Genomic DNA, 21,346 nt, shown 5'->3' on the forward strand with positions numbered 1-21,346 from the left:
GGTATATGTAGCTCCGGTGTCAACTAGCATTGGGATTTTGTTGCCTTCGATTTTGACTTGGATTATTGGTTCCCTGCCGGTTTCCCCTGCATTAATTGTGAATTGTGCCTCCCCCACAAGATTCTCTGGGCCCCCCTAATGTCAATATCTTGGACCTGCACCTGGAGATCGTCCTCCTTGCCTTGACGGGCCCTCCTTTGGTTCCCTCCATCCCCCTGGACCGGTTGCTGAACAGTTTCGCGCAAAGTGGCCAGGCCCATGACATTTCCAGCACACGATCGCTTGGCCGTTGCTGATAAACATTAACAAACGGAAGCGGTTGCTGGGTTGATGGAGCGATAGCCGGCGCCGTCATGCTTGCTTGGAAGGGTTGGTCCAGTACAGGTGCTTGAGTCTTCAATTTAGTTTTATTCTGCAGGTCAGAGAGCTGCATTTCTTTGAAAGCGTACGAGAAGAATTCTCGACCTATATTTCTCCAACATTAGCAGTCGGCGAGCTGGCCATCCTGCGTCCTCATTGTTTTTTCTCCCAGCTAGGTTCGTGTTGGTTGCTGTGGAAGTTTTTTGATATTGGCGCTCGGTCATCCCGGCTGCCTTTTGCATGTTTTTAGTCGGCCAGTCTCTGCCGATGGGTCCCGGGTATCACTTTCTAGCAGCTGGCTAGCCTGCCATGTCCTGGCTGGTTAAGCCTCGGTAAGCTCAATGTGTGTTATTTTTGCCAGTTTGACCCATTTTGGCTGCTCGCCATTTTTGGTGCCATTGCTGCAGCCACCAGTGACACAACGCTGAGGCATTCTTACAAAAACTACCAAAACTTGGATTAAAACCCTCAAAACATTTTTGACTGACTAACATGTAAACCAATATGACTTGCTTGCTAGGGTGCTGGTGTTCTTCAAACGTCACAGCTCAGGAATTCAAAGATGAAACTGTCGGTCTTCAAAATCGATTATTTAGAAAAAAAATAATTGGAATATACCAATGATATGTACCATAAATTCTTTCTGGACTGTGAGCCGCGATTTATGTCACAAGCTTTCAACCCTGCGGTTTTTGCAATGATGCGGCGAAATTATGCATTTTTTCTGACATCGCCAAAGTAGTAAAGGGAAGATTAAAGCATGTGGAATACAAGCGTAAGTTTAAGACGCAAGTTTAATGTAACTCCACGCTTTTTGCATACATAAAACTAGCATGAACAGACCCTCATCATGGAAAAGGTGTTAATCCTAAAGGAAGGCTAACTACCATATTGGGACTAATTTATTTTATTTGTAAACAGAAATAATGTGGTGAAACGAATCGACTACAAGCAGCAATGTAATAAACATCATACACGGTTGGATTCTGTGGATTGTCTTTGATGTAACAAAGCCATTTTTGCGGACATTCAAAGAAATTGAAGACGGCCAGGGGACGTAATGATGAGTTATAGTTTTCGGACTTTGTTTCAGACTGTTGGTGATGTTTCTTGATGAGTTTATTTTGAAACTGTCATCATATCTTGAATCTCAATGGTTTAAGCTTACCAAGGATATGTGTGGCATATTTCAGTGACTTATGACATTGTAGAGACACATATTTGTTCATAAAAAGTTCAATGGCCCACCAGTGGGCCGTCAGAATGGTGAGGGGTTAAGGTTCTGTATATTATTAAAACTCTTTCTGTGTACCGTCCTCCTTTTTAAATATCTCATGTTTCATTGTGTGCACATTTGGCTTATAGTCAGAGGAGGCTTATCTATGTACAAAAGGGTTTTTCCTTTAAAAATGCACTGGGTGCCGCTTATAATCAGGTGAGCTTTATAGCCCAAATTTTACGGCATATATAAATAGTATGCAAAATATGTACTATTTTTTTAACGTTTTGCACGTTTTAGAATTTTGGTATCCCTTAAAGGACGTTCCAGTGTTGGAAACACTGTGGCAGTGACATGAAGGATTTCTGAATGGAGCCGGCACTAAGTAGCAATCACGAACCGATCAATGCGCGTCTCGGTGATCAACTAGTAAATCGCGGAAAGCTGATTGGCCCTGTCATGTTCGATTCCCGCCTCGAAGGCACACTTGGCGGAGAGCCGTACATCTTCATTTGTCGAGGAAAGTGACAATTGCCTAAAGCAAGATCAATCTTGAAGCATGTTTGCTGCTGACCATACACACTAAAAAGAAGAAAAATAAATATGTTTTCAAATATTTCCCCTAAAAAATTAAAAAGTGTAATGGGGCCATTGGCCATTATCAGTGAATTATTGGATAGACATTTTTAGAATGTTGCTATTTTTTCATTCTTTACTTTAAAAGGGATGGAATGAAAAAAATCAAGTAGCCCTTAACATTATAAATATTAGGTGTAATGCAATTAAAATTACAGCACAGGTAAATGAGCAATTTATGGTTAAAGTTAATTATCTACATGTTTAATCTTGATTGCATTTACACTTTAGAATGAAATGTTTTTCAGTGCTCCTGTTCATTTTTCATTACAGAATTCTATTTTTAAATTTTCAATTCCAAATTTCCCAATTAAATCCAATGGGCTTCTTCAACATGTTAGTGTCAGATAGAAATTCTAAAAAATAAATCACATCAGATTGATATAAAAATAAACATTACAATAGCTCCCTTTAACCATAAATCACAAAGTCATTGTCAAACAAAGTGGGGGCACCATCATGCTTTTCTTCAGCAGGGACAGGAAAGATCATTAGAGTTGGGAATATGGATGGAGCCCAATGCAGGGCAATCCTGTCCAGAAAATCTGTTGGAGTCTGTAACAGACCTGAGAATGGGGCATAGGTTCTCCTTCTAACATGACAACCGCCTTAAACATAAAGCAAAATCTACTATGGATTTTAAGAGGGGACTGTATGAGAGTGTGATTGTGCCGACTGTGTTGTATGGTGCAGAGACTTGGAGCCTGAACGCAGATTTGAGAAGGAAATTAAGAAGTGAGTGAGGCGTATGTTAGGAGTGACAAGATTGGATAGATTGAGAAATGAAATTGTGAGAGACAGAACTGGAGTAGTAGTGGAACTGAGCAAGCGTGCGGATAAGAGAGTACTCGGTTGGTTTGGACACATGGAGAGGATGGATGAGGATTGAATGTTGAAGAGGATCTACAGAGCAGAAGTAAATGGAAGGAGACCAAGAGGAAGGCCGCGATTGACGTGGATGGATGGTGTTTTGAGTGCACTGGAGGAAAGAGGTCTAAATATAGATAGTGGAAGCTAGAGCTCTTGTTGGTGATAGGAATGAGTGGATAAGTGTTGTAAAAGGATAGTGGGATGTTTGGATACGTTCTAAGGGAAGGGCAGGGTACCCATATGACGCGGCAGGTGTAAACCAGTGAAAGCTGTCGGGCCCTGCTGTTGAACAGAAGAGTGTGTTGTTTTCACACTGTTGTGTTGTGTCACCCTGACCCGAATGACATGGCCGCTTTCTTGCGTCCCGCTTCATCTGGAGGGACGAAAGCATGACCAACTTGGGTGCCGAGGTGCTTAACTTGTTTGGGCTGGCCATGGTCCAAAAAAATTTGTGTTTCTTTTTTGCTACTTGTACCTTTTTTTTGTAAGTGTTTGTCTTGCTGTCGGTCACCTCTTTCGAGGGTGGGTGGGTGGGTGGGCAGGTAGGTAGTTAGGTAGTTAGGTAGTTAGGTAGGTGGGTAGGTGGGTAGGTAGGTAGGTAGGTAGATAGAATGGTGAAGTAAAGTCCTCAATCCTATAGTTCATTTGTGGAAAGATCAGAAAAATTCTGTGCACAAATATTCACCATCAAACCTCAAGGAATATTTTTGCAAGGCGCTGTACATCTAACTGTAGCAAATGAAGTAATTATCATCTGTCTGTAAAACTCAGTGGACCAAAAATGTATAAAATAGAATCGTCAAGCCAGTCCGGTCCGTGAAATCCATCTTGCTATGTTATAGTCATCATGCGCAAGGATCATAAATAAGTTAACCGGCGGCACTTCTTTGCGAACGGCATTGATTGATCATGGCGCATGAAGGCCCATTCTGGCAAATTGCATTGACAGAGAAGGACGACCTTGAAAATGTAGAGGTCGTGTGAGCTTTCATCCTAAGGGGAACATCACCATTAACATTCAGGCTCGCGCGCGTGTTCGTATGATGCATGCTTGTTAATTCGGGTTGCCTCACAATGGCCAGGGTTCGTACCACCTTTTTCATGGATATATTCAAGCACTTTTCAAAACCAATTTTTCAGGTACCTTCAAAGGAAGAAGTCCAGCGTCGAACAAAAGAACGTTTTTGTGCTAATTTGAGACGTTCCTATCTATGATCAATAATCTTTTGTGTCAAAGTGCTGCTACAAAGTGACATTAATTCTGCCATTGTGACTCAAAAATGTATGGCTATGGAGGACAAAGAGAAAGAAAGTACGGTCATGTATGTAAAAAAAACAGAAAAATGAGCCAAATGTGGAGTCATTTTAATTGATATTGATAGATTGCAATCTTTCAATCTTATAGACTGCTGATCGTTTGCTTTTGTTTTATTAATTTCAATTTGTATTTTTTGCCTGTTTTTCAGAGGATCTGTGTCGAAAATGTTTGAATAGAATTTTAAATAGTTTTTTTTTTTGCATTTTATCATAGATTTATAGCACTGAAGAGTTAATATGTTTAATTGTATCGCATTTTTAGGGTTTTTGTGTTGTTGACTTTAAAATGACTTTGAAATTGTGTTGTATTTGACATTTTTTGTAGATCTGTGTATATATTTTTTTTCATTAATTACTAATGACTAAATAATTTTGTGCATAATGTTTTATTCTTATTGATAAGATAGATAGATGGATAGATAGATACTTTATTCATCCCCGCAGGGAAATTCACATTTCCAGCAGCATCCCTGAGCTGAGAACAATACAATAATAAAGCAAAAAGAATACAATATACAAATACCCAATGTGACGTGCAAATGCCCACTGTAGCGTGTTGTATAGAGTGTCTAGATAGTGCTTCACAGAATACATATTGCAATAAAAAATACGGTAATATGCAATGTAGGGGTGTGTGGTTTAATGTGGGCCTTTACTCTGCCGGGTGGAGTTAAAGAGCCTCATCGCATGAGGAAGAAAAGATCTCCTCAGTCTGTTCGTAGTGCAAGACAGTGACAGCAGTCTGTCGCTGAAACTGCTCTTCTGTCTGGAGATAATGCTGTGTAGTGGATGCGATGGATTGTCCATGATTGACCGCAGCTTTTCCAGTGCCCGTCTCTCAGCTACTGTTGTCAGGCTGAAAATATATATAATATATCATTTAAAAAAAAAAGAAAAATCTGAGGAGCCGAAAGAGCAGGTTTTCTAGATAGAGCTGTTCTCTTGAGTGCGACCAGTAGGGGATAGTGACGCTTCAAATGACAACGCCATAATGACAAGCCACCAGAGCTGGCGTGTCAGCGTTATTTTCAAGCACCTTAAAAAAAGAAATCGTCATTTATTGCGTAGTCTATAGTCAGATTGCCAAGAAAGATGGCAATAAAAACAATTTCAAGCATTATCCTGACCTTAAAAACACAACAGTATAATAGAAAACATTTCAAGGATTTCAAGCACCTGTACAAACCCTGAGTTTCACACGTGTGTACTTCTTGTACATGTGCTCTCCGAGAAAAAACGAACTGCACTTTTCAAAACCAATCTCATACCATTTGACCCTGCGCCTTTGTGTTGTGACGTGACAAGAAAGGAGGCCCAGTAAGTCGCCTTTGATCTTTCGTCCTAGAGAGAGAAAAAAATCATGTCTGGAACATTTACCTCGTAGATTGAAAAGTACAAACAATTGGAAATGTTGTTCCTAGAAAGTTGGATAGAGATGGAGATGGATTCCAGATAAAAGCCTTCATAGGTTTCATTTGCCATCATTATAAAAAAGCTATAATATATGTTTTTAATTTCTGAATTATACGTTGTGATAAAGTTATTTAGTTTTTGTAATCCATCCATCCATTTTCTGCACCGCTTATTCTCAGTATGGTCATGCAATATGCGATTAAAAATTTTTATATATATCAGACATTCTTGGATCCATTACAAATAAAGTATTGCAAGTGTTTTAAGGCGAAAACTGTTTCAAAGTATTAGAATATTGAGACAAGTATACTGGTAAGCCATAATCAGCAATATTAAATTAAAAAAGGCTGCAATATTTCAAGTAATTTGTAATAAATGTAGAGATATTTACAGTTTTTTTAAGTCGCATTACAGAAAATGAAATAACTAACATAATGATAATTGATAATTAACTGAGACAGTCCTGTATATATACATATCAGTTTTTTAATCTACCAATTTCTTGATGGATTCTTATTATTTAAAACAAATATACAAAATTATTTCGTTTTTTTATATTTTATATTAATACCATATTTTTTAAATTTATTTTGTTTTTATTTGATATGTATTATTTTAAAATGAAACACTTTAATTTTTACTTAAGTACATATGTATATTTTTAAACTATGACCATATGGGTTTTTCAGGGCCAAAACTGGTACTGATTATCAGTATTATCGATATTGGAGCCAATATACATTTGCTGTAAAAGCTTACAAAAAGGAGCAAGAAAAGTTTTATAGTGCAAAAAGAAACAAAAATAATTGTTATAAATTCAGATAAAACGTGAATAGCGTACTGAAAACCTTTACAGTAAATAAATTAGAAGTTCAACACAACATGAATAATCTCACTTTCACATGACTAATAATTGCGGCTTTTTACACGTGGAAATCCAATAAAATCAGGGTCTGAGTCACAATGAAGCCCTGGTTACAGCAATCGGTGAACAACTTTGTACAATAAACATGCATTACAATATGGCTACCTCAGTACGCTATATAAAGCCTACTTGTGTACTACTGGTCTTGGTCGTGAAAATGGGCGTAACCAGTCTGTTTTTGGGGGGGCTCAACATCGGCTTAATCGGCTTCATGATATGCCGATGGCCAATATCCGTCAACTTCCCAAATATCGGTGCTGATAATCGGCCCGCCCGATAAAAGGTCGACCACTAATATTTATAACATATTTTTATTTAATAAAATGAATTTCCCCCTATGTTCCGGTCCGGAGCCTTGGCTATGAAAATGCTGGTCTACTAGTGATCCCAAGAACCAAGAAGAGAACCGCAGATTTGAGAGTGTTCTCCATTCGGGCCCAGGTGTTGTGGAATGCTCTGCCCCCTGAGATTCGATCTGCAACCTCAGTGGAACTGTTTAAATCTCGGCTTAAAACACGCTTCTATTCTATAGCTTATGAATGACCTACTGTATATTTCATGTTGGAAATATCTGTGTATTATTTGTTATTGCAACATCCATTGCAGCGTGGTCATCCTGGAAGGGGGATTACCTCATGTGCAGTCCCTTCTCAAGGTTTCTTCATTTTCGAGTTTTTCCTTGCCCTTATGTAGGATTTATGAAATCCTCTTATGCCCCTCTCCCCAAGATCAATCATTATTTTAAGTGATCACATAATATTGGTGGAGACAAAACAACACTTGCACGATGTTGATGGTAACACGTCACCTCCGTTCATGTCAAATCTATGTCTTTTTGCACCTTTTTGCTAGAGAAAAACTCAATCGTCTTATCAATGTGATAGGGGTTGTCATGTCTTGAAGTATCAGCATGATTTATTTGGCTTCAGGCTGTCCGCTGCCAACATTTTAAAGGCTCATGTCCCTCCGTGGTTGCAGTGTAATGCTACGTATGCTTCGTCAAACTTCCTCATCTTAGCTTTCGGAGGAAACTTTTATTTGTCTCTATACCCCGTCACTCTTTTCCCGCCTCCAAACATTTTTTTCATGGGATCCTCTTAGGGTCCGCTCTACTTCATGTCTACACTTCAATGCACTGCGTTGAGGCTAAATGTAAACTACTCTGCCAATGAGAGTGCCACTACGCCCTAGCATAGTGGAGGGGCAATTGCAATTTATTCTGGGAAAGTTTAAAAAAAAAAAAAAGTTCCCCGAAGTCAAACACGCCCGCGGTCGACCCCCCCAACATCATGGGGGGTGCCTCACTATATGAGAACCCCCCAAAACCTTGTGAAAGGCTGGGCAATAAATAAGAAAAATGTTCACTTTGAGCCACCATAGTTTGTATTCTTCCTTGTCCTATTTGGAAGTTGTGGTTTCACTACACAATAGAGAGAGATCAAGTGGTCAAAATTACACAATGTCCCTTCAAATTCAATTGAATTACTACTTTGTAAACATTCATATAAAGTACAATGACACCTTGTCATACTCCATTAGTATCGGTCACTTGTGTACACAGCGTGCTGACGTTGCTCAAACCCGATTAACCTTGTCCCCGTTCCCGCTGACTAGGTATCATAATTGCATTTGGGAACATTGATTTCATTACAATACTTTGGACACTTGCTTGTGCGCAGACGAGAACGTCAGTGATGGGAACTGACTCATTTGGAACTGCTCGTAGGAAATTGAGTGTTACATATAGGTGGGATTGTCATTAATGATTCATTAAAAGCTTTCATATATTCTTTATCCCCTGCGCAGAACGACTTATCACCCCGACACTGATCAGTATAAAGTGCTGGGATATTCTAACTATTTGGAGTTGTGGGAAGCTTTGAGTTAAGAAATGTGGCCAAGCAGCTGATCCTAGAGACATATACTGCACCGTGTTTTCATTTAAGAAGAAATGTATACCATACCTGTCGTGGGTTCAAATCCAGCTCCAGACTTCCTGTGCGGAGTTTGTATGTTCTCCCCGTGCTTGCGTGGGTTTCCTCCGGGCACTCCGGTTTCCTCCCACGTTCCAAAAACATGCATTTCAGGTGAATTGGCCGGTCCAAATTGTCCCTAGGTGTGAATGAGCGAATGAGTTGTCTGTCCCTGTGTGCCCTGCGATTGGCTGGCAACCAGTTCAGGGTGTCCCCTGCCCACTGCCCGGAGATGGCTGGGATGGGCTCCAGCCCCCCCCGCGACCCTAATGAGGATAAGCGGTACGGCTGATGAGATGAGATGAGATGTACATACATGTTATGTTTCTTTATATTTGTTTTTAAATAGATTAGTTTCACAAATTTGTTTTGAAACATTGACAATAAAAGCAAAATACAGTAGGTCCCTATTCTAAATGCTTAATTTTATATATAGTTGTGTAGTACTTCTTTCGTATTTCTTGAATACAGTGATGTCCGTACAGTAAACTGGGTGATACAGTCAGGTGAAGAGCAAGTTCATTCAGAGGTGGAGGATAACTCACTCGACAGCAGATCTGATGCCCAGTCTGACTCTCTCACAGTCGATACATCCAGTCAAGGAAGTCAGCACATCCCAGAACAAGATGTTGATCATACTGCAATTGACAATGCAGAAAACCCACCACGGTGCTCTGAAAACATGATCCTTTTGGGTGTGGGCCCTCCAGACACTGTCCTCCCAGACGAGACACCATTGAACACTGACCCCCCCGGACATTGTCTCCCCTGATACTGACTGTTTGGACTTGACTGTCCCAGGCCCTCAAGCTCAGGTTATTTGTGCTCAACCTAACCGTTATGGTCTTAGGGTCCGCCAGTCCATCAGGCCTCCCAGTCGTCTTATTTGTCAGATGAATGACCAGTTGGTAGGTGACTATTCTGTGTCCGCAATATCTGCTAGTTGCCTGTTCGACCCGCTTCCAGGTAATAGTCTGAAAAAAATAGTCTGTGTATTAACCTGTGAAGCCCTTTGAGACTCTTTGTGATTAAGGGCTATACAAATAAAAATGACTTGACTTTAGCATTTTTGTAGGATTTTTTTTTTTTAGTAGTATTACTGCAGTCGGATTTTTGTAGCGCTTCGGTAGTAATTTTATGGTACTTGTGTAGTTTTAATTTCGTATTTTTTCTGCAGTAGTATTTTTTATATTTCCATAGTATATCAGAAGTATTACTGTAGCTGTATTTTTGTAGAATTTTTGTTGTAGTTTTGAAGTATTTCCATAGTAGTACTTTCGTAGTATTTCTGCAGTCACATTTTTGTAAAATATTTGGGGTACAACTGAAGTTTTAATTTTTTAGTATTTATGTAGTATTTAGCATTAGGATTTTTGAATTATTTTTGTAGTTTTTCCATAATATAAATCATTGCAGTATACATGTAGAATGTTTCTTGTATTACTGTAGTTGTATTATTATCATTTCTCTGGTAGTATTTCTGTACCATTTCTGTCATATTTATGTCGTAGATTTTTTGAATTATATTATTACTGTAGTGGTATTTATATTTTAATTTCTGTAGAAGCATCTTTGAAGTATTTCCATAATCATGTATTTTTTTTCTGTGGTGTTTCCATTATATTTTTTGTAATACATCCACAGTAGTATTTTTGTAGTGTTTTTTCAATATTATTGTCATATTACTCTAGTTGTGTTTTTGTAGTATTCCCATAGTAGTATGTTTGTAGTGTTAGGAAATAAATATTACAAATGTATCGTTTACCAAATTGTTCGAATTAGTTATCTGACTCCATTAACTAAACACCTCCTAACAATGCATGCCCGTTTCTTTTGGGGAAAAGATAGACAAGAATAGTCGACATTTTCACACAGGGGCAGATTTATTTTCTTAAAGTATTTAACTAAGTGAACTCCATCGATTTAGCCGAATTAGTTTTGAGCCTCCTCTCTCGATTGTCCCTCGATCTTCGATCTTCTTCCGATCCTCCTACGTCTTTTCACAAGCTGGCGTGCCGGCTCCTCCCATGGGCGTGCCGACTCCTCCCATGGGCGTGCCGACTCCTCCCATGGGCGCGCCAGGTGCCAGCTTCACCACCTCCTCGCCGAAGGGCATCGCGATGTCTAAAAAACTCATATCAGCAGCGCTTATCAGAACAACTTCTCCAAACAATGCCTGCCTTCCTGCATCACAGAGGCTCCTCTTGCGTCAGCCCTTGTCCCAGTTCCTGCTGTTTTCTGTAAATATCATTTTTCACTAGGTTACATTGACCTCGCCCCACAGCTCAGCCAGTGAATATCTTTTGCATTTAAATGTAATTTGTATTTGATCGTATAAAATATAAAATCCTTCAGTAGTTTCTTTCTCCTCGCAAAAGTAAAATAATATAATAGTCCCCTGTTTTTAAGCACAAATTTTGATATCGTTATTATTTTTGTCGTATTTTTGTAGTAGTACTTTGTTGTAGACACACAAAGGGACAATGGGGACAAATTTGGCACGGAAAAACTTTCTATTAGTAATACTTTATTTACAATTATATACCTGTATATAGTCATTATATTTTGACCATTTTCATTTGGCGGGCCAGATAAAAAAGCATGACAGGCTGCATGTGGCCCACGGGCTTTAGATTGCCCATCCCAGTTCTACATGTTAGTGATTTTATAAAAAAAAAACCTTTGGTCGGACTTGCGTATTCATGTCAGCCGACACTCAAGGTGTCCGATTAGCTAAACCTGCCATAAATCCAAAGCACTGATGCTTCAAAGACCCTCCCACGGTCATAAATCACACAACCCGGTGGCTGGATCCAGAGTAGATGTGTTTTCATAGGGAAAAAGGATTACCGTTGGAGCTTATGGCCCAACAATGCAAAGTCATAATAGACCAGATTTGACGTCAGCGCGTGAGTCATTTGCGGTGCGTTGTTAATTTGATAGTCGCATAAAGAGCACGTATGGCTCATTAGCGCGCCAGTGAAACTTTTTGAGAACGGCCAGGATGCTAATGGCCCCAACGGAAACTCAGTGGACACTTCATTATGTACACTGATAAGATACAAAGAGTTTTTCAAAGAGGGGTGGGGATTTATAGTGATTCATTCATACATTCCAAGATTTACGGATCACAACTGGCAAATAAAGTGAGTGCACTTCCAAATGGATGTGTCCAAAGGTCTAAAGGTATTCCTAAATTATTCAACATGCAAAATGTGAGGAAATAGTACATGTTTTTTTGCATAAAATCAAATTTCAATGGTATGCAATAATCCCTCACTGTATCGCAGTATACTTTTAGAGGTTTTAGTATGGATTTTAACCGTGCATCATGTTCTGCAGCAAACAACACACAGCAAATACTATCACAGTGGTACCTCTAATGACTAATGTCAACATACAAAAAATCCAGCATACAAATGGAAATACAGGATGGTGGTCTTCCTGCTGGACATTTCTGCCTGACGCGCCTCCTCCGGCGCCTTTGGAATGCTTGAGTGCCCTGAACACTCGGGCCTGACTGGGTCATCAGCCGGGGACCACCGGTCATTGATGTTTCGCTCCTTTAACCCCAGGACATCTCCCGGTGGCGGAGCGATGGCTGGGAAATCTCCCTGCCAACCCCACTAATGCCCTAGGTGTTACTTGAAGGCCCCCAGTTCCTGTCATTCCTCCGCAGCCACAGCCTGAAGCTGCCCTTTTCCGACTCTTCTGACAGCTCTTTAGTGTCTCTCCGGTTGCCTGCTCCTGTGCAACCAAGATCTCTGAGCAAGCAGGAGGTTGAGGAGCCCACAAAACCCCTGCACCCCACCTCCACTGGGCATACTGTTGTTTTCCAGCCCGCCTCCCTTTACTCGGCTGCTAGGTCTTCATATTTTGCCCGTTTCCTCTCATATGCTGCCTCTATTCCCTCCTCCCAAGGGACAGTGAGCTCAACCAGGAGGACCGCCTTGCTGGCTACAGACCACAGGACAATGTCTGGCCGCAATGATGTTTCTGCGATCTCCCTTGGGAACTGCAACTGCCTTTTGAGGTCAACTTTCATTCTCTATTTGCTGGCGGGCGAGAGGAGCCTTCCAGAGTGTAGCGGGCGCAGGGCATTGGTGTTTGTGCGAACGTTGTCCCCCGCCCTTGCAAACTGGATGAGGTGATTTGGTGGAGGAGCTGGCTGACTGTTTGCCTTCTGTCTGCAACCTTCGACTACCTCTGCCAGCTTCTTTAGGAAGGCGTCGTGCCGCCACCTGTAGCGGCCCTGGCTAAGGTGTCATCTTGCACTTTGAGAGGATATGCTGAAGGCTCGCATTGATGGTACTACAGAGGGGGCAGATCGCATCAGTGCCGGACCACAGATGTAGATTTTGGGGGCAGGGTAGTGTGTTGTACTTTGCCCGGATCAGAAAGCTGAGCCTGGCTTGAGGGATCTTCCACAGGTCGCGCCACGACAGAGGCCTGTCCATGACCCCTTCCCAAGTTGTCCAGATGCCCTGTCTGCTCTGGGAAACCGCTTTGATGGTATGGCGTTCCTGCTCAGTCCTTATCACTTCCGTCACCACCATCTTTTTCCTCTCCCGCCTGGAAGCCTTTGACCAAAAGAGGGGCACGTCGCTCCAACCAAGACCTGCTCGCCCTACTTGGACCCTGCCGACCACTTCGCGATGTTTTAACCTGCCGATTGCCTGGTCAACCTCTTCTTCTGCCTTCCACCTTCTTCCTGTTTGAACTTTGGTGCCCGCTGATCTAACAAGATGATCAGAGGACTCTCTCAACCCCAAAACCATCCGGGCCTTCTCCTTATATCCTAGGCTGATGGAATGCAGCGGCAGTTGGAGTATGTTCCGACCAAAGAGGCCCATGTCTGAGAGGCATCTTGGAAGCCCCAGCCACTTCCTAATATAAGAGTTTGCCAGCTTATCCAGCTTGCTTGCCAGTGAGGAAGGGACCTCACTCACCTTCAAAGGCCACATCACCTGATGGTATAGTATGTGCTGGTAACACCATACTTTGTATTTGCCTGGGAACTGGCTCTGATTGATCCTGGCTAGGCCTTCCGCGAGCTGTTTCTTCACAGCCTCTGCCGCCTGCTTGTCTGAGAGGTCTGCTGTGTAGGAGTGCCCTAGGCTACGGATGGGTTGCTTTAATAGTAGCGGGATCTGCTCTAGTCCTGCAGTGAAAATGGTATGGTCGTCCCTGATACCTTTCCTTAGGGACAGGCTTCGGGACTTAGAGGGCTTGATCTTCATTCTTGCTCAGCCTACAAGCTCATCAATCCTCTTCAGCAGTCTTGATGTGCATGCTGCTGTCCGGAGAATAGTGGTGACATCATCCATGGAGCCTCGCAACGGTAGTAGCCTTTGGCCAGATGGCAGTTTCACTCCGCAGACCATCTTCCTAGCCCCGATAAGGATGATTTTGAAGGCTGCGATGAACAGTCCCATTGCTATCCCCACTTCAAGCTGCTGCCACCCTGTAGTGAAGTCCTGGTGAGCACAGCACATCTGCAAGTCTGCAAAGTACTTGGCCACAATGCCTTTAATGCAGTCTGGCGTGTGGAAGAAGTCCAAGGCGAAGCTGATCAGCTGGTGCGGAGGGACCCGTACGCATTGGCAAGATCCAGCCACACAACATGGAGGTCGCACTTCTCTCCTTGCCCATTGTATTTGCTCCCAAATTATTGCCGAGTGCTCCACACACCCTGAAAATCCTGGGACACCAGCCCTCTGGCAGCTGGTGTCTATATAGCTGTTACCTGTGAGGTAGCTGGTCAACGTCTTGGCCAAGATGGAAAAATAGATCTTTCCCTCCACGTTCAAAAGTGCAATGCTCCTGAATTGGCAGATTGTGTTAGAGTTCTGTTCTTTTAGGATGAATATTGTAACCGCTCTCTGCCACTCTGAAGGAATGATGTTCTTCTTCCATGCCACCTGCAGGAGTTTCCACAGGATTTTCAGGATGCCCGGGCAGTACTTGTACAGCTTGTATGATATGCCGTTCGGGCCAGCGGCTGAGGCTGCTCTTGATTTCCGAACCACCTCCCTCACCTCACTCAGTTTGGGGGGAGCAGTGTTGTAGGGGATGACTGGGGGAGCTGGCTGGGGAACATACCCCGGGGATCCCAGCGGGATGACTTTTGCTGGGTCGCTGAATTGTTCCTTTAGATGCTCCTCAAGCTCTGTCTTTGAGATCTCCAGCTTTCCACTCCTTTTGTCTGTCAGCAGTTGTTTTGCATGCTTAAAGGGGTTCTTGAAAAAGTTGATTCTCTCCTTCTCCTTCCTCTTTCTGCGATGGCAAAACTGTTCTGCTCTTCTCAAGTTGGTAAGGCTGCCCCTCACCTCCTCCCACAGTGACTTCAAGCCCTCTTTCTCTTCTTGTCTTGCCTTCCTCCACTGCTTTCAGAGTTGGTACCGCCTCCACATCAATTGCTCAATTCTCAGTTCTCTCCTCCCTTTCTGCTTGGGTGCTTCTCGTTGCTTCTCTTCCACCACCCCAAAACGGCTACTGCATTCCTCGTACAGGATGTCTCCTAAGGTGTTAAGCCTTGTCTCTACTTGGCCACGGAGAGAATGCTCCAAAAGTACGGTTATATCAGTGTCCAACTTCTCCCAGACTATAGACTCATTGGCTCTTGGCCACTTGATGGCTTGCCTTTGTCCCGGTTCTTTCTTCTCCTTGCTTTTGGCTGCCTGCTGGTTGTTGCTTGTTGATGTTCCGGGTGTGTTCCTGGTTCCAATCTCCTCGGGGCCCCCCTCCACAACCTGCCTTTCCTCCTTCTGCCTTTCTTCAGCAGCACTGGATCCTTCCGGTTCTGGTTTCCAACATGGCGGCGCGTGTTTACGTTGCGGCTAGTTGCTATCCGGCTATCCTACTATTTACCACTGTCCTCCTGCTTTCCTTTTTGGATACATGCGTGGCCAATAAGACCTACAGCCGGGAGGAGCTCATCCGACTGGGTGGGCGTCTAAATTTCGACTTTTCGGGCACTTTCTATACCACCCATGACATCCCGAACGAGCTTCAAAGGGACTCGGGTTCGCCCTGCTTTCCCGCTCCACCGAAGAAAAAGAAAAATCGAAGACGGCGCAAAGACAGAAAAAAGAAGCAGGGATATCATGCAGGGAAGTTTGTGAAGTTGAAGGAGCAAGGACATGAAGATCTGTCTAATCCAACCATCATTTCTTCGTCGATTCTGCGAGTCAACCGACGCCTGAAGCCCAACGCACACGAACGGCGACATCTTGTGACGATCTCTACAAAGACTACAGCTAAGTTAAATGATTCAAAGCTAAAAGTTGGTCTTTTGAATGTTAGATCACTTGCTCCTAAAGCTTTACTTGTTGATAATATTATCCGCGATTATAAACTTAACTGTTTCGGTCTCTGTGAGACTTGGTTACGCCCAGATGAGTTTTTACCATTAAATAATGCTTCGCCACCAGACTACGTTAGCAGCCATGTAGCACGTTCTTTGAAAAAGGGTGGCGGTGTCACGCTCATTTCTGAAAAACCGCTCAAATTTACTCCTCGTACCTCTAATAATCACAAGTCGTTCGAGGCTCTTGTTATGAGGTCCTCTCCATTGTCAATTTATGTAATAACTATCTATCGCGCCCCAGGACCATACACAACTTTCTTAGACGAATTTGCTGAACTTTTGTCTGAACTAGTAACCTCATCTCATCTCATCTCATTAGCCGTACCGCTTATCCTCAGTAGGGTCGCGGGGGGCTGGAGCCCATCCCAGCAATCATTGGGCAGTGGGCTGGGGACACCCTGAACTGGTTGCCAGCCAATCGCAGGGCACACAGGGACAGACAACTCAATCGCTCATTCACACCTAGGGACAATTTGGACCGGCCAATTCACCTGAAATGCATGTCTTTGGAATGTGGGAGGAAACCGGAGTGCCCGGAGGAAACCCACGCAAGCACGGGGAGAACATACAAACTCGGCACAGAAAGTCTGGAGCTGGATTTGAACCCACGACAAGTTCCCATGACATGAACTGTGCCGCACAAGCGCTAACCACTGCGCCGCCGTGCTGCCCAACTAGTAACCTATGCAGACAAAATTATAATTATGGGGGACTTTAACATTCATATGAACTCCCCACTCAGTTCACTCACTGTTGCGTTTCAGTCTCTAATTGATGCATTTGGTTTTAATCAACTGGTTGATTTGCCAAGCCATAAAGATGGAAACACGTTCGACTTGGTTCTGACTCGAGGAGTTTCAACCTCAAACATGACGGTGTTACCATGTACTACAGTTATCTCGGATCATTATTTAGTTACATTTTAGGTGCTAGCTAAATGTAGTACCAAAAAAACTGAAGGATTCAATGGACGCAATATAAGCACGGGCACAGTTTCTGAGCTCTCCGATATTCTTCCAGGAGCAGTTGCGTCCTTTCCTTCCTACATAGGCTCTATCGAATCACTCATAAATTAATTTAATGCTACCCTGGCTAGTGCTCTGGATTCAGTAGCGCCCATCCGGCTTAAATCACGACCTAAAAGACGCACGCCTTGGTTTAATGATGAAACTAGATCCCTTAAACGAGAATGCAGGAAATCTGAAAGAAAATGGCGCGCTACCAAGCTTGAGGTTTTCCATCAAATCTGGTGTGATAGTTTGTTGAAGTATAAAGCGGCCCTTGCCTCTGCAAAATCAGCCTACCTTTCGAAGGTGATTGCGTCACAAAAGAACAATCCCAAGGTCCTTTTCGACACTGTAAAATCGCTTACAAGGCAACAGACAATCCCAGATAGCTCCATTCATTCTGCCCACGACATAGTGGTTTTCTTTACTAAGAAGATCCAAAGCATACAGGATGAAATCGCTAAAGACAGTATTAATTCAGCACATACTAAAGCACTCAAATCTATAGATGCACGACATGGTGGCTGTCCAGGGATTTTGTCCCGTTTTAGTGAACTGTCACTCGATAATCTTAAACAGATGGTGAATACGGCCAAACCGACGACTTGCCAGTTCGACGCGCTTCCAGGTTCACTTATTAAAGGTCTCTTTAGCGTTCTTGCACCTTCAGTTCTAAATATTTTAAACATATCACTCTCCTCAGGTGTAGTTCCAGCGGCTTTTAAGTCCGCCGTAATTAAACCCACACTGAAACGACCCAACCTTGATCCAGAAAACTTATGTAATTATAGACCTGTGTCAAACCTACCGTTTCTTTCTAAAATACTTGAAAAAGTAGTGGCACAGCAGCTGAATGATTTCATGTCCGAGAACAATCTCTTTGAATCAATGCAATCAGGATTCAGGGCTAACCACTCTACTGAGACAGCTCTGATTAAGGTAACCAATGATCTCCTACAGGCAATGGACTCTGGCGCATCATCACTTTTGCTGCTGCTGGACCTTAGTGCTGCATTTGACACAGTGAACCATAATATCTTGCTAGAACGGTTGGAAAAATGGATTGGTCTCTCAGGAAACGTCCTCTTATGGTTCAGATCCTACCTCTCAGATAGGACACACTGCGTTAAATATGGCGAATTGACATCTGAGGCCTTTAATGTTACCTGTGGTGTTCCGCAGGGTTCAGTGCTTGGCCCCCTTCTCTTCAGCATTTATATGCTTCCACTAGGTGATATTATTCGCAAGTATAATATCAGTTTCTATTGCTACGCAGATGACACTCAACTCTATCTCCCGATGGAGGAATCTGCCACACCAAACTGTGGAAATTTGGAGGCCTGCCTCACTGAGATAAATGAGTGGATGTCACTCAATTTCCTGCGTCTTAACTCTGAAAAGACTGAAATGTTAGTTATTGGTCCATCTAAGTCCCGTGACTTATTTTCTAAAACCGCTGTGATCATCGACAATTGCCACATCACACAGAGCGACTCACTTAAAAATTTAGGTGTCATATTTGACCCCGATCCTTTCAAACACATGTGAAGAAAATTACTAGAACCGCTTTCTTCGTTCTCCGTAACATTGCTAAAATTCGTCCTATACTTTCTCAGTCGGATGCGGAAATCATAATTCACGCGTTTGTTACCTCCCGTCTCGATTACTGTAATGCACTACTTTCCAGTCTTCCAATGACCAGACTCAAGAGTCTTCAGCTGGTACAAAATGCTGCAGCGAGGCTTTTAACTAGGACAAAAAAGTACGATCACGTCACCCCAATTTTGGCTAACCTGCATTGGCTCCCTGTTAGCCTAAGATGCGATTTTAAGATTCTCCTATTACTATACAAAATCATACATGGACTTTCCCCCTCTTATCTTTCAGATCTGATTTCCCCCTATTTCCCGGCCCGAAGCCTTCGTTCCGAGAGCGCCGGTCTCCTGGTGATCCCAAGAGCCAAGAAGTGTTCCGCTGGTTCGAGAGCGTTCTCCATCCGGGCACCGGTGTTGTGGAATGCTCTTCCCCCTGAGATCTGATCTGCTGCCTCAGTGGACATGTTTAAGTCTAAGCTTAAAACTCACTTCTACTCTATAGCATATGAATATCCTAAACTTCTTATATGTAATAACTTGTGAAGCCCTTTGAGATTATTTGTGTTTAAGGGCTATACAAATAAAAATGACTTGACTTGACTTTTGCTCTGTGGTTTGAGACCTGGCTTTTGGTTCCTAGTGTCTGACCTGCAGATGCAGTGCACTGTTTCTGCTGATTCCCTGATGGGCACCTCATCTTTCCTTGGTGGATTCGCAGACCCCTGAAAGACGTTACCTTTTCCCACCCACACCTGCATTTCCTCAGTATTTACAAATCTTTGTCAAATTCCATTCCAGTCGTTGCCGTGAGGTCTGTCCGTTTTGTCCCATCTTCCACCCTGCCTCTCGGAGGGCTGTCGGGTTGTTTTCCTTTATTTGACTTCGTAGTGCGTTTCGGTGTCCTTTACAGAACTAGCGGGTAGGGTGACTTGCCCTCCTACTCCCGGTGCAGACTTTCCTGCAGTCATCCAGTCTTTCCTGGTTGTCCTTCAGTCTTTCCTGAATGCCAACTGCTCTTCCACAGTAGCCACTGGATCCTGTCCAGAACAACAAATGAAAATACAGGATGGTGGTCTTCCTGCTGGGCATTTCTGCCCGACGCGCCTCCTCCTGCGCCTTTGGAATGCTTGTGTGCCCTGAACACTCGGGCCTGACTGGGTCATCAGCTGGGGACCACCGGTCATTGATGTTTCGCTTCTTTAACCCCAGGACATCTCCCGGTGGCGGAGCGATGGCTGGGAAATCTCCCTGCCAACCCCACTGATGCCCTAGGTGTTACTTGAAGGCCCCCAGTTCCTGTCATTCCTCCGCAGCCACAGCCGGAAGCTGCCCTTTTCCGCCTCTTCTGACAGCTCTTTAGTTGCCCTCCGGTTGCCTGCACCTGTGCATCCAAGATCTCTGAGCAAGGGGGAGGTTGAGGAGCCCACAAAACCCCTGCACCCCACCTCCACTGGGCATACTGTTGTTTTCCAGCCCACCTCCGTGCACTCTGCTGCCAGGTCTTCATATTTCGCCCGTTTCCTCTCATATTCTGCCTCTATTCCCTCCTCCCAAAGGACAGTGAGCTCAACCAGGAGGACCGCCTTGCTGGCTACAGACCACAGGACAATATCTGGCTGTAATGATGTTTCTGCGATCTCCCTGGGGAACTGCAACTGCCTTTTGAGGTCAACTTTCATTCTCCATTCACTGGCGGGCGAGAGGGGCCTTCCAGAGTGTAGCGGGCACAGGCCATTGGTGTTTATGCGAACGTTGTCGCCAGCCCTTGCAAACTGGATGAGGTGATTTGATGGAGGAGCTGGCTGACTGTTTGCCTTCTGTCTGCAACCTTCGACTAAATATAAAGTACAGTACACACTGATATTAGCCGCTCCCAGAGTTTCCCGAAAGTAAAGTTAGTGGTCATCGCTTAAAATCCTTAAAAGCCAGGCAACCCAGTGCACATGCTTGCTCTCAGTATGCGCCTTTGTGTCACCATCGCAGTTCAGAGTTCAGAAACGAGAACGAGGAAGGGTTTTGGCAAAATGGCCACCAGGAGGACGCAGCCATGATTCAACCAGCTCAAATTAAAGACATATTAGCAAACTTCCATGAAGTCTCGGAATTTGTGGAAAGGAATCACCCGGAAAAAGGGTTGAGAAGTCGGGCTATCGCTAGGTCTGCCTTGCACATTTCTATATAATGCTAATGATCACTAAATGTCATTTATACACTAATAATAATGACAATAATAATAGTGATAAACACAGTTATGATAATTTTAAGTATATGAATATTAAAAATATCAATAAAGGTTAACTATTGGCTTAAACAATCAATTTGCTATATAATGGCCCTAATCTACATTTTCTTCCTCTCTGTACTTTAACAATATTGTTTTTTTGTATCAGGATTTGGACAGCTCAATATTTGGAAATTGTTTACACTCCACATACAGACATACACATACTTTCCTGGAGGTTCTCACTGGTTGGATTTTGAAGTTACTCCACCCCCTCAAGTTATAACTTCCTTCTTTTTGTGTGAATAATTTATGGATGTTCTCTGGCAGTACAACTTTGATCACTTTAAATAGTAGTTGTGAAGTGGAAAACTCAACAAGACCGAACAGTTTTAATAATTTGGACGGCAGAAATAAAATATTGTTGTGATCATAGTACCC

The 21,346-nt window shown here is 43.2% G+C and overlaps 1 long non-coding RNA gene across 1 annotated transcript in view; it reads right to left on the minus strand.

The window, feature by feature from the left end:
* Positions 1-4,990: 4,990 nt before the first annotated feature.
* The window catches only part of LOC148346672 (uncharacterized), a 37,186-nt gene continuing 20,830 nt past the window's right edge, over positions 4,991-21,346 (minus strand). The window contains exon 3 of the long non-coding RNA XR_015848222.1: positions 4,991-5,258. This is a non-coding gene — a long non-coding RNA (uncharacterized LOC148346672). The remainder of the gene's footprint in view (positions 5,259-21,346) is intronic.

The sequence above is a fragment of the Urocampus carinirostris genome, chromosome 20 (genome assembly GCF_059441175.1).
Source record: "Urocampus carinirostris isolate Australia breed hairy pipefish chromosome 20, RoL_Ucar_1.0, whole genome shotgun sequence".
Taxonomy (NCBI): domain Eukaryota; kingdom Metazoa; phylum Chordata; class Actinopteri; order Syngnathiformes; family Syngnathidae; genus Urocampus; species Urocampus carinirostris.